This window comes from Schistocerca cancellata, chromosome 11 (assembly GCF_023864275.1).
Source record: "Schistocerca cancellata isolate TAMUIC-IGC-003103 chromosome 11, iqSchCanc2.1, whole genome shotgun sequence".
Lineage (NCBI taxonomy): Eukaryota > Metazoa > Arthropoda > Insecta > Orthoptera > Acrididae > Schistocerca > Schistocerca cancellata.
This window is the reverse complement of record NC_064636.1, coordinates 76453797-76468199: the sequence shown is the minus strand read 5'-3', so window position 1 is coordinate 76468199 and position 14403 is coordinate 76453797. Positions and strand designations below refer to the sequence as shown.

General features: G+C 39.5%; 1 long non-coding RNA gene across 1 annotated transcript; it reads right to left on the bottom strand.

The window, feature by feature from the left end:
* Positions 1-430: 430 nt before the first annotated feature.
* On the bottom strand, positions 431-13449 carry LOC126108561 (uncharacterized). Its single transcript, XR_007523552.1, has 3 exons — positions 12496-13449; positions 7753-7861; positions 431-630 (listed from the first exon to the last, which is right to left on the bottom strand). It is a non-coding gene; the product is annotated as an uncharacterized LOC126108561 (long non-coding RNA).
* Between the last annotated feature and the right edge of the window lie 954 nt (positions 13450-14403).

Here is a 14403-nt window from a genome sequence, read left to right as displayed (position 1 = left end):
TGTAGTCAGCGACGTGAAAGTTGCTAGGTCGTATAAACCAGCATTCAATTATCCTTCACCATTCAGAGAGACGGCCGTTTGGGAAAAGCCAGATTTTTGCAGCTAGATATGCTTCATGTGCCAAGCATCAGTCCTGATACCATCTACTCTGATCAGGGGCTCTCCCGTTGGATGCTACCCAGCCACAGAAAGGGCCACCTGGCACAGTGGCCATTACTGCGAGTTCCGATTCTCCAGGAAGACAAGCAACCAGTCCTTGGCATAGGTGGGGAGGAAATAGCTCAGAGTTGAGACTCTTATGTCTTAAGGGAAAAGTAATTTCATCACCACCACCACCACCACCACCACCACAAATAACAATTATCACAGATTTCTACAAAGCAACGGAGAACTGCTGAGCAGCACTTGCTGTCACCTGCCTCTTGCATGCTAGCTGGTCCTAGTACTGCGTGCACTCATGGTGGTGATTCATCTCCTGCTGCAGCGTCTTGTGCCGCTCCTCTGTCACCACACGCTGCTACTCCGCCATCTGCTCAATCTGTGCCTCATACTCCTTCAGTTTTGAGGCGTACTCTCGCCGCCACGTCACTTCCTGCAGCTTCGACAGCTCGAAGGCTTCTTTTGCGTGTCCTGTGTGGTACACAGAACAAGAGGCCATTAGGGTGGTTGCTGGACTGATACGTGGGCTAAAGAGTATTTACAGTGTTCCACGGCTCTCTCGTTGCGTGCTGATGTTGGAAATTCGTTATCACTGCTCGTAGCCAATCGAGAGATAGCACACAGTTGCCAATGAGAGTGATTGAATGTAATCGTTTCTTTCGGCAAAAACACGTATTTATGGCATCTGTTTTTAATACGGAGAATGCCAGAACAACTTTTAGTGATCTGCTTGTTATGAATTTTAAGGCTACTTACTGATTTTCATATTTCTCTAGTGACTGGAAAATACAATGTGCTGTCAAAATGACTTGTACTGCACCCCAAGGCATAGGCTACTTTGGAGTGTGACAACTTGTGTGTGAGTTGGTGAAGCCACGAATGCCGACACAATACGATTTTCATGATAAGTTAATGTGTATTGTAGTCTCAGATATACATTCATCATTGCAATAACCTATTTGAGTATCTTACGGCAAATTTTGCCAAAAATTCCAATGATGGAACACAAAAGAATACCAGCTAATTTTATTTATCAACCATAGGAAAATGCAAACAACTATCTTATTGGTTACCTATATCCAACACACGTTCTGACACGTCAAATACTCAAGATCCATAACGCGAACTGTTACTGACAGCAGCACACAATAGAAAACCCGCGGGACATCATATGTGCACTTTTACTGATAACTGAAAAAGGTTGTATCTGAAAACTGCAAAGGGCTACTGATAATCTAGCGCGGAAGATTTCCGACATTTGCTTACACAGATAACATAGCGTTAGTGAACAAGAGCAAGTGAAATCTCAGAGAGATATACAAAAGGGCCACTACAGATGCAAATAAAGCAGAACTACTCGTCGATAAACAAAAGACACAAAATATGCAAGTAGGCAGAATTAAATATGCACAAAATAGTCACAGGTGACTATAAGCCAAGTTCAAGTCTGTTGATCAGTTCAGGTACCTGAAGAGCTGGTAAAATTGTTACAATCAAATACCTATTGATGTACACTCATGCTCATAAATTAATGGTAATGCTGATACATGGTGAAACAACACTCTGGTGGGCAGTTTGCATGTTTAAATCACCTCGGGATATGACCGTGCAGTGGATTTGACCTGCGGCCGTTGCACGGTGGCGCTGGCATCAGTCCACATACGCAGAGGTGTGTTGGTGCATGTCAGGGTACAGTGCGGAGAGTAAGTGTGCAGACATTTTCAGACGTGCTAATAATGGCGACTGTGTGTTGAAAATGGCTCAAAGAACACATATTGATGACATTATGAGGGGTAGAATACTGGGCCGACTGGAGGCTGGCCGTGTGCCACAAAGTGTGATCTCAAGATTATAGCAACGATTCCAGCAGACAGGAAACGTGTCCAGCCGCTACAGTACGGGACGTCCACAGTGTACAACACCACAAGAAGACCGATATCTCGCCAACAGTGCCCGCAGACGGCCACAGAGTACTGCAGGTAGCCTTGCACGGGACCTTACCGCAGCCACTAGAACAGTTGTCTCCAGACACACAGTACACAGACGACTGAACAGACACGGTTTATTCACCCGGAGACCTGAAAACAGCAGAGCCCATAAAGCCTGGTGTCAACAACACAGTACATGGTCACCGAAACAATGGTCCCAGGTTATGTTCACGGACAAGTCCAGGGATAGTCTGAACAGTGATTGTCACTGGGTTTTCATCTGGTGTGAAACAGGATCCAGATATCAATCCCTTAATGTTCTTGAAAGGGACCTGTCTGGAAGTAGTGGTTTGATTGTGTGAGGTATGATTATGATTGGTGCACGTACATCCCTGCATGTCTTTGACAGAGGAATTGTAAAAGGTCAGGTGTATCGGGACATCATTTTGCACGAATACGTCCACCTTTTCAGGGGTGCAGTGGGTCGCACCTTCCTCCTGATGGATGATAATGCATGGCCCCACCGAGCTGCCATCGTGGAGGAGTACCTTGAAACAGAAGATATCAGGCGAATGGAGTGGCCTGCCTGTTCTCTCGACCTAAACCCCATCGAGCACGTCTGGGATGCTCTCGGTTGAAGTATCGCAGCACAGCTTCACACACCTAGGACACTTGAGGAGCTCCGACAGGCACTGATGCAAGAATGGGAGGCTATACCCCAGCAGCTGCTCGACCACTTGATCCAGAGTATGCCAACCAGTTGTGTGGCTTGTGTACGTGTGCATGTTGATCATATCCCGTACTGATGTCGGGGTACATGCGCAGGAAACAGTGTCATTTTGTAGCACATGTGTTTCGGGACAGTTTCCTCAACTTATCACCAATACCGTGGATTTACAGATGTGTGTCGTATGTGTTCCCTATGTGCCTATGCTATTAGGGCCAGTTTTGTGTAGAGCCACATTGTGTGGCACCACATTCTGCAATTATCCTTAATTTATGAGCATGAGTGTAAATGACATAGTTTCTGCTGGCACTAGATGTCTATGGGTCAATCCATGTGAAATCAGCTAGCCAAAGTATCAATGCCGAGCTCATCATTTTAGATTTTAAGCGAATTTGACGCAATGTAGGGTTTGTGCAATATATTATTTGGATATTTTAATTTTTTCTTGAGGTATTTATGTCATGAAATCAGAAAACTGATACAATTGCCAATGCATGCTATTAGTTATTTTGCAATAACTCATGACCTATTTAACCTGAAAAGCTAGTTAAGTGCTCTTTTTGAAGCTCGTAAATTACACTTTTTTGCTCATAAAATTGCCGTCAAAATTAATGAATGATCATGCAGTGTATTCTTTGAATTTTTTTCAAAAATCTACAAAATTAAAATTCAACAAAAAATTTGTAATAGCTCTGTACATGACGAATATATCCTGCAAGTTTGAAGTTGAAACTCTATACTTTACAACAAATTAAATATAATATAAAACAGTGTGTCTGCTTGAATGAACCTGTAACTCGCTGCATAAAGTGAATATATGTTACCAACCAGATAATTACATCATCAAAAGGATCTGTCCCACAAGATGTCGCATATGAATGCCATTCTGCAGTAACCTCATGGTTACAAAGATTAATGAAGTTTTTTTTATTCTTCCATTGTGCTTCACATCCACCAGTACAATAAATGTGTTTTAGACTTTTTAACTTCTTAGACAGAAACAGCAGAATATGTCATTGAAAAAGATGTACAGCTGTGGTGTTGTGTTAAATATTCCGAAATTATTACATAACTCACGAAGTTCAAAGTATTAGCCACACCTTTGTAATGAATCACAAAAGGATGCAATGTTGCTTGGAAATTATTCCAGTGGTACGATTCGATTCTATCTTGCAGAACAAATGAATAACATTCCGCAAAGTCGCACAATACAGTGCGCTCATTTTGGTCGAGTTCTGATTTCTGTTCAGTCTGGAAACTCGCCAGTTGTTCTGCAGTGAATGAATGGCTTAACAGAAATATTAGTTTTCCATTTAACATATCAAGAAATTCTTCTGCTGAATGAGTTGTTATTTCTAAGGCTGGTCTGTCTGTATGTATGCATTATTTTATGTTATATCATGAATCAAATTCAACTGAAACAATTCATAAATACTAGTTTAAAGTTTTTGTTCACCAGGACATTCTTCATAGTTGCCAAAATAACACTTTGGTAGAGGGAGGTTAATTATTTATCGTGGTAGACAGTCCTTATATGAATTTAATTCAATTTCAGAACCTGAAGTAAGTTCTTTTAAATTAGCACCTACTACCATCACTTCTACATTCTGATGGTGGGTGCATACACACACACAATGCATACCTGGTGCACCAACTAGGACTACATTTTATCGTCTTAACATGCAAAACTTCGTCAATCCTATCTTAGTTTCTGGGTGTTGCTGTTTAAAATACATATATGCCTCATTTAAATTGGATAAAAGTGATTGCTTTTGTTTCTGTACCCTATCACTATTTATTTTAAAGAGAGAAAATCCTTCTTTCCAGGCATGCATCTGATAATGTCATCACTAGTATAAAATGTGTCAACCACTTCTACAATACTGGAATTTGTCCACAGCTTGTGGTCTAGTGGCTAGTGTTGCTGCCTCTCGATCACGGGGTCCTTGCTTCGATTCCCGGCCAGCTTGTGGATTTTCTCTGCCTGGGAACTGTGTGTTCCTCCTCCTCCTCCATTAATAGCAGAATTCAATGTTCTGCCAGGTTTTGAGTACGGAACAGGTAATATTTCATGCTTTTTTCTTTTAAATCTTTTGCTTTTCTGGCCACACAGTTAGAAACTTGAAATTTTTCTTCACATTTTCTAATACTCAAACTCTGTGATAGTATTGCAAGTATTAGAATTTGTTCACTCCTCTCCGTGGTACATTCAAATTTATCTTTACGCTGTGAAATTACGTCAAGTCATATTTTGTTGTAAGTTCTTCACATTCATTGGAGGGAATTTTATTTTCCAAAACATTCATCACCTTCTTTGCTTTTTTTTAGGATACCGTTTCTCTTGCAATCGCTTCATCATAATAGGGAATTTCCCCCACAGTCTGTAAGCTACTATTGAGTAGTTCTATGGTAACTTTAGAAGCGCTAGTATCAACAATGTCATCAGAATCCTTTACCACTATATTTGGGTGCCCACTTTTTCCTTCTTCTGGACTATCATTAATTTCCCTTTTTCTTGATTTATTAAGCTCCATTCTGCAATTGGTACAGACTTTAAATGGCAAAAATATTGCATTTTGGTGAGCAGTGTTGATAAAAACAACCTGCATATCACATGCAATTAGCCTCCCATCTTTAGGCAAAATGTAAATTAGTTTTGGTTTCACACACTATCTTTCATCTTAAGGTCGATATACTTTACGGTAATGAGCATATCCCTGGACAAAAGTTATAACAACTTTAAAGCAAATTTATCTAAAAACAAAGATGATGTGACTTACCAAACAAAAGCACTGGCAGGTTAATAGACACACAAACATACACACAAAATTCAAGCTTCGCAACCAACGGTTGCTTCATCAAGAAAGAGGGAAGGAGAGGGAAAGACGAAAGGATGTGGGTTTTAAGGGAGAGGGTAAGGAGTTATTCCAATCCCGGGAGCGGAAAGACTTGCGTTAGGGGGAAAAAAGGACAGGTATACACTCGCACGCACACACACACATATCCATCCGCACATACACAGTCACAAACAGAAAAAATGTCTGCTTGTGACTGTGTATGTGCAGATGGATGTGTGTGTGTGCGCGCGCGAATGTATACCTGTCCTTTTTTCCCCCTAAGGTAAGTCTTTCCGCTCCCGGGATTGGAATGACTCCTTACCCTCTCCCTTAAAACCCACATCCTTTCGTCTTTCCCTCTCCTTCCCTCTTTCCTGATGAAGCAACCGTTGGTTGCGAAAGCTTGAACTTTGTGTGTATGTTTGTGTTTGTGTGTCTATCAACCTGCCAGCACTTTTGTTTGGTAAGTCACATCATCTTTGTTTTTAGATATATTTTTCCCACGTGGAATGTTTCCCTCTATTAAAGCAAATTTACACGCACGACTCCAGTCTCAGGCAACTGAAACCACACAACTGAGACACTCTCTCTCTCTCTCTCTCTCTCTCTCTCTCTCTGTGTGTGTGTCGTTACTGGCTGAAAGCTTTACTTGTGGCAGTCTTTTCATTGTACCTGCAACTTTCCTTTTCATAATATTGCTACATTCCATCATGGATTTTCCATTGTTTGCAATCAAATTTATAACTTGAAAGTTCTTTTGAGTTCCAGCTTGAAACTTTCAGTTCATATTAAACTCTTATGACTAATATTACATTACATTTAATCAAAATTTTAAATTTGTAAGTTTTTAACACAAAGTAATTCAAAATTTTTAGTCGAACATTTTTATGTGAAATGTGAAACAAGCCTATGCTTAAAACCATTTTCTCTACAAAATGAGCCAAAGATCAAATCAGTATCTTATGAGGAACTAGATTTACATTGCAGCATGTGAATGACAGTAATGGGAATTTTGGCTAATTTATAAAATTTCAATTAATGTTAGGTCTTAATCCAGATATATGAAGTTTTGAAAAATTTCATATCTGACTGCAGACAAGCTGTGCCTAAAATATTACTGAAATCAAAGGGGTGAGGTTGTGATTTTGTTGATTTAGCATGGGTTGACCCTCCGTATGTCATCACAGATATGATCAAGTATAAAGCCATATCACTTTCTGCCAACATGAACATCTACAGTGACATTATTTGCCCCGTTGTCCTCTCTGACAATATTATGAAAAGGAGAGATTGATACCAGTCATAAAGAGGAGATGATGAGTCACGGACGAACTACAAAACTGCTGAACAACAGACGGGAATGACAGACTGCTAAACATGTGAGCATCTTTCGAAGTAGACAAAGCCCCCCCCTCCCCCCCACACACACAGTCTCGACAGTTTTCGAACATAATGAATCTGACTGTTTTGCATGTTTAACCCTGAAGTAAGGGAATTTCATGTTTCTGGCACTAATCCTACTCAAATCATTGTCTATTTGTTATCCTATATATGTCCTACAAAAACAAATTTTGAAACATGTATAACAAGATAGAATTTTATGAAATCCTAATAATGAGAAATAGAATTTGTGGCTCACTGCATTCATCACCAACAGTCCTTAATGGTCATAAATGTCAAAAAGATCCTGCATGGTGAAAATAACTAATAATCAGAAAAAAAATTTATTTCATTTAAAAGAAAAAAAAGTGTCTGACTAAGTTGATATGTGGGAAGGATCATTGGTACATTTTCATTCACTGCTCCTTAGCATAAGGCCTCCTTAAACAGCGATCCATAAAATACGCGTTCTGCAAAAATTACCCCTGAAAATAATCTGTAAGGATGATATTCAGACACCCTAGCACAGCTTCCTCAATTATCATATGTTCTTACACTCAGTTCTTTTACATCCATAGTTCCTTTCACATAAACACTGATGTATACAATGGCAATACACAAAATAGAAACAATTTTCGTACAGTAGAATTATGGAAAGGCAACCACTCACCACATAACAAAGGTTGCGAGTGCTAGAAGGCACAGGTCAAAATGCACTTACAGTGTCAATGGCTCCTTTGCTGCATGCTGCTGTTGGCGATTTAATTCCGTTGGTCATAGGCAATCTGCTGCAGTAGTCACCGTGATTCGTTGAATCTAATGACTTGTCTCTGCGAAAGATACAAACTGATTACTTATGTTTTCGACATGGATAGCATCAGATGCGCAATTATTCATCTGGCTACTATTCATTATAAAATTACTCAATGGTTTTCATACATATTTCTTGTATTATTGTTTCTTGGAATATGACAGGATTTCTTGGGTCTTGTTTCATATTCCAATCTTACAGCCCGAATACGACTTGGCGAAACCAATGAATGTGACTTCAGTAAAACTTGTGGTGGACTAATCTGTAGAGTAGCCCAATTTCATTCTGAAAACTTTGTGGGGTATTTTCAAAATGTCCCAATTTCCAACATTGTGGTTACACAGGAATCAGATATCCTAAATAGGGCTTGAGAGTGATATGCGCTCAGGTAAGATCAGTTTCGATTCCATAGAAATATTGGAACACATGAGGCAATACTGACCCTACGACTTACCTTAGAGGATAGATTAAGGAAAGGCAAAATTACGTTTCTAGCATTTGTAGACTCAGAGAAAGCTTTAGACAATGTTGACTGGAATACTCTCTTTATAATTCTGCAGGTGACAGGGGTCAAACACAGGGAGCAAAAGGCTATTTACAATTTGAACAGAAACCAGATGGCAGTTATAAGAATCAAGGGGCATGAAAGGGAAGCCATGGTTGGGAAGGGACTGAGACAGGGTTGTAGCCTATCCCCGATGTTGTTCAATCTATATATTGAGCAAGCAGTAAAGAAAACAAAAGAAAAATTTGGAGTAGGAATTAAAATCCATGGAGAAGAAATAAAAACTTTGCAGTTTGCCGCTGACATTGTAATTCTGTCAAAGACAGCAAAGGACCTGGAAGAGCAGCTAAACGGAATGGACAGTGTCTTGAAAAGAGGATATAAGGTGAATATCAACAAAAGCAAAATGAGGATAATGGAATGTAGTCGAAATAAGTAGGGTGATGCTGAGGGAATTAGATTAGGAAATGAGACGCTTAAAGTAGTAGATGAGTACTGCTATTTGGGGAGCAAAATAACTGATGATGGTCGAAGTAGAGGATTTAATATGCAGACTGGCAACGGCAAGGAAAGCGTTTCTCAAGAAGAGGAATTTGTTAACATCGAGTATAGATTTAACTGTCAGGAAGTCATTTCTGAAAGTATTTGTATGGAGTGTAGCCATGTGTGGAAGTGAAACATGGACAATAAATAGTTTGGACAAGGAGAGAATAGTAGCTTTCAAAATGTGGTGCTACAGAAGACGAACAGAATTGAGGAGAAGAGGAGTTTGTGGTACAACTTGACTAGAAGAAGGAATCGATTGGTAGGATATGTTCTGAGGCATCAAGGGATCACCAGTTTAGTATTGGAGGGCAGCGTGGAGGGTTAAAACAGTACAGGGAGACAGAATAGAGTAGCATGGAGAGTTGCATCAAACCAGTCTCTGGACTGGAGACCACAACAACAATTTTCGCAAATTATTCAACAAGCTCTTCTTTATAAACGAACTATTAGGGATATTGGAAAAACAGCAACAAAGAATCTTCAAAGATTATTTTAGTACAAATAATATATGTATTTTGCGTACTAACTATAAAAAATGCAAAAGGAAAGGGGGGGGGGGGGGATGAATTCTCGCTGCTATGTAGGAACTGACTGGAAGTTTACAGGATTAATTTGCAAACAAATGATTACCATACAGACACTGGCCTACACAGACCACAGAAAATCGTACAGCCTATTCTACTTACAACTATACACTATCTACCAATGGTAAACAGCTGCCTCTTGATGTATCTGAGGTTGTAACAGCTTAATTCAAAACAGAAGTTTCCCTAAAGCTCACATTAGATGGAGCAAGCACATACATTACATGGGTGCCTCATAACACCACTCCTTACAGGATCACCATATGATAGGTGCTTATCTTTGTTGCTGTATAGGCCTACTGTGAATGCATTAATGGGGACTAGTGCAGCAGGGGATACAACCCGTCGGCTTTGAACAATGACGTCACAAGTCGCCAGAGAGCATGTATTACAGAGATGAAAGAGCTGAGGAGAATGTTGAGGAACAAAGGAATGCGAGAGAGATAAACATTGATCTTGTCAAAAGCATAAGTGTTTGACTTTAAAAAAAAAAAAATCTCACGAGATAGAATAAACTGATCCTACTTTATTAAGCAATATCTTGTCAAAAGCCGAGAAGCGATTCTTCTTAGTGTTCTAGCTCCCTTCAGTACATAATAAGAGTTTTTGGCTTTTTTTAAAAAAAAATCTCACGAGATAGAATAAACTGATCCTACTTCATTAAGCAATCAGTAAAGAAACGAAACTGAAACATAACAGCAATTAAGCAATCAGTAAAGAAACGAAACTGAAACATAACAGCAAAAGGTGTTATGTTTTTGTTTCGTTTCTTTACTGATTGCTTAATGAAGTAGGATCAGTTTATTCTATCTCGTGAGATTTTTTTTTTAAAAAGCCAAAAAACTCTTATTACGTACTGACGCATGTGTATATTCTAATGGGTGCGCGAGTTCAGACTCCTGGGGAGGTGGGTGGGTGTTATGCATGGCTAATCTATTCTATTTGCGGTTTACCATTTTCGCTTTTGCTGTTACGTTTCAGTTTCGTTTTTTTACTGATTGCTTAATAAAGTAGGATCAGTTCATTTATCTCTTTAGATTTATTTTTTTTAAAGCCAAAAAACTCTTATCAGCTACTGTGGCTTGGACGCTAATAGTATCCCATTCGTTACTTCGCAACATGGAAATACACATATCGGTGGAATAAGAAAGTAAAATATGGCAAAATAGTGAAATCTAGATAAAGCAGGAAATGGAAAAGAGAACTTACCACACGGAAATATCGACGAGTAACGGAAGCTCGCCTAAAGAGACAGTAATGAAAATGACATACCCACACTCACAACAAACACATTACGAAATATCTCTCTCTCTCTCTCTCTCTCTCTCTCTCTCTCTCTCTCTCTCTCTCTCTCTCACACACACACACACACACACACACACACACACACACACACACACATTCACCAACCCACCTTCCCTCCCCCCCCCCCCCTCCCTCCTGAAATTAACTGAGATGTTTGGGATGGTACATTTTGGCCACATGTTTAATGAAACATTTAAACGGGCAATATGTCCGCGGAATGCTTTGTCTCCAAGAATACTCATCTAGATGGCTTTGGAGAGTTGAAATTTGGCGTCTCCCTTTCCCTATTACTGATTTTACCGCTGACCAGTACCCCTCTATGCTGTTAGTACAGGCGCCTGTCGATAGAGATCTAAACTCAATGTTATGGTTTACTACAAGATGTTGGTAACCCCTATCCCCTAAATCCCTATAAGAAGAAAACCTGTCTGAAATAACAATAGATCCCTCTGCCACCTCATCTTCAATTACCTAACCAAAACTTCCTTACTTCTATTTGGTACTACTCTAAAGACTACATCATTACAATCCTGACCTGAAACTACTGCCCCCCACACCCATAATCCAACCAGAGGTTCCCCCCTATTGTATTTCCTTTTCCCAAAATGAGACTCATCAATTTCCACCATAACGCCCGGCCCCCCCAACGGTCCCCTATATTTCATATATTCCCCACAAACCTCCCTACAAAACGAGTACCAGTCTACTGCGGTATGTTTACTGACACGACACTCATGCATACACAGCCATACAGGATATCTTAAACACCAACAATATGTTATTTTCATTATGTCTCTGAGGGCGAGCTTAGATTTCTCGAACCACGTCTCTCGTCTAATGGACCGCCACAACCGATCTTTACTGCAGCGCCAAACGAACAAGTCGTGAGTACGGCGACTCGATACACGCGTAAGGCGCATATGTTCGCCGCACTCACGACATTGAACGTATTTCGCTATCAGACCACACATTTGCAGGAAGCAAATTGTGGTCAACATATCTTGGCCCATAACTTCCCTTAAATCGTCCATATTCATAGCGGTAGACAAATCCATTCCTATAAACGAAAATAAGACACTACAAATTTTCTATAACAAAAAATTAATAATACACATTACCTCAATATCATTACGAAAAATATTGAGTACCGGCCGAATAAAAAACAAATAATTAAGTTAATTAAGTCGCACGTTTAGTGATGCACCCAATATCAAGCGATCGCTTTTAGATTTACTTTCAATTATTTTAATGATAGTGCTTATTAGAACACAGAACTGCTTTATTATCTATGCCTCGATGTGAAGACATTACGATCTATGACTAAGGAATGACGTCATTGTTCAAAGCCGACGGGTTGTATCCCCTGCTACACTAGACCCCATTAATGTGATCGAAATTTATAACAACATATGATTGCTCAAAATTAAAGGAATGGGAATGAGTTAAGTCAGTGGAAGTTCTGATATCCCCACACTGACAATTGTCTGAGGAAAATCACTGATATAATTATTATCGGTACAAATAATGTACTTCGGCATCCTGCAATAGAATGTACATTAACAAATTCAAGTCATCCTAACATTAGTAGAACGCGGATTAGGAATCCTAAAACTTCTAAAACTATCGGTAAAGAGGAATAACGTCCGACTGCTATTAACTTGCAAGTAAGGAGGTTATATAATCAGAAATACACATCAGGCAGAATTTACATACGGGAGTTTTCCAGTTCGCTTGCTGGCTGAGCGGCTCTTTCCAGAACTGAAGATTCAAATCGGTACGCCTCCATCTGAGATTTTCTTCTGGCTTTGTCCTCACGATCACCCCACGTGAGATGACGTGTTGCCGCTGCGACGGCTCCATCGGCTGGGGCGGTTGCTGCCCTCGGGATCCGGATAGCCACGACATTTTTCTGCTTCGCTCTCCGTCACAGACTTCTAATTATCTTCCCGAATCACCTCACCTCAAAATGTCGACGTACTCACAAAAATCTTAGCAGTTCACAGCTGCACGGTACCCCAAAGTCTCCAATCTTATCTGCAACTGCCAACTGGGAAGCGCAACAGATCATAATGGTCCAAAACCAGTCGGAAGTGACGTCAAAATGACGTATCACTTGTCGAGTATCGAGATCCGTGGTCGAGTCGAGTTAGGTAAAAGTTTTCGCCTTTCGGACCGGGACCACTGAACCACTCTGGAGTCTGGAGTGTATGTTAAAACGTCGGTGCGTGTCTGCTGAATCGTTCTGAAACGAGTGTGATCCGCTGATATGTGACCGTAATGTGAAAGAAATGTGGCTGTTATCGCACGTACACTGTAGCGGAGAAATGTAAATGTATTTATAAATTACGTAGAAGTAAATAAATCGTACGGATTCTCAGCTTATCGGATTTTACCTGTTTCTTGACCATGCTGTGATTGATCTGCTTATTCTGTCGAGGGCCAAATAGGTAGCATAAAATGTTATACACCTAAATAATAAATGCAGTATTTCCGTTACACATTCCATAAACCATCATGTATAACCGTTGAGAGAAACTAAACATTGCCATTGCTTACGAGAAATAACTTTTGTTGTCGAGTACGCACCTCATACTGGGGGAAAAAACAAACTGTTAAGAATAGTGTCGTGATAAGGCTATAAATTTTCATTTCCTGGGATACGTAAGATTCCAGTGCAGTTATAATGAAATATTGGTTTACCAAGAGCTGTTACTTGTGTTAAAAAAAGATATGTTTTCTAAATTATGCCTCACAGGAAGTTAATGCCTTTTGCCGTCTTCTCAGTGTGAAAACAACTTTTCAGAAGAAGCAGGCTTTGTTATACATTTAAGGGGTAGTTGTTTGGCTATACATAGGACAGCTAATCTTTTATATTAATAATAGTTTCTATGATCATACAAATGAATTTTGATCATGCAAAAGCGGCATTAAAGGATCATGAAAGAAACGTCCATTATACCACAGTTAAATTAGTAAGAATACTTGTGTGTTTGTCACACAAAATATATATGATTTAAGAAGAATGGGTAAGTAACTTGACTGCATAAGAAACAAGGCAATTTGCTATGGGGTGCATAGCTCACTCAGCAAGAAAGAAGAGTAAATGACAGGCTGTGTTACAAAGAGTGTTGTCTTAAACCTTTCACATTATTTCCACTTTGCTGGCAATTTAACTATGCACACTTCATAGCTGAATGAAATATTTCATTTTGTATATGAATCCAGGTCATATACTTTCTTCTCATATGGCTGTGACTTCAGTTTTGGAAAATTTTACTAAAAATTTACAAACAACAGAATGCTATGAAGCTTTCCATAAAGCATTCTTGTAACCATTCTTACTGTGAGAGCATACATCTACATTTTGCACCACATAATGCAGAGTAACTGTAGATTTGATTCAGATGTTCAAATACTGAGAGATGTAAGGTATTTATTGTGCTACACAGTTTTGTTTAAGAAATTGTCTCCAGAAAACACTTGTTTTACTAATGCTAATGCATCTGGTATCCTGTAAATAATGATAAGATAATCTTATACACTACAGTCTGACAAGATGACCAAATTTAAAGAGACTACAGTAACAGCTATGTTACATTAACTGTGATTAGGAAGACAGGC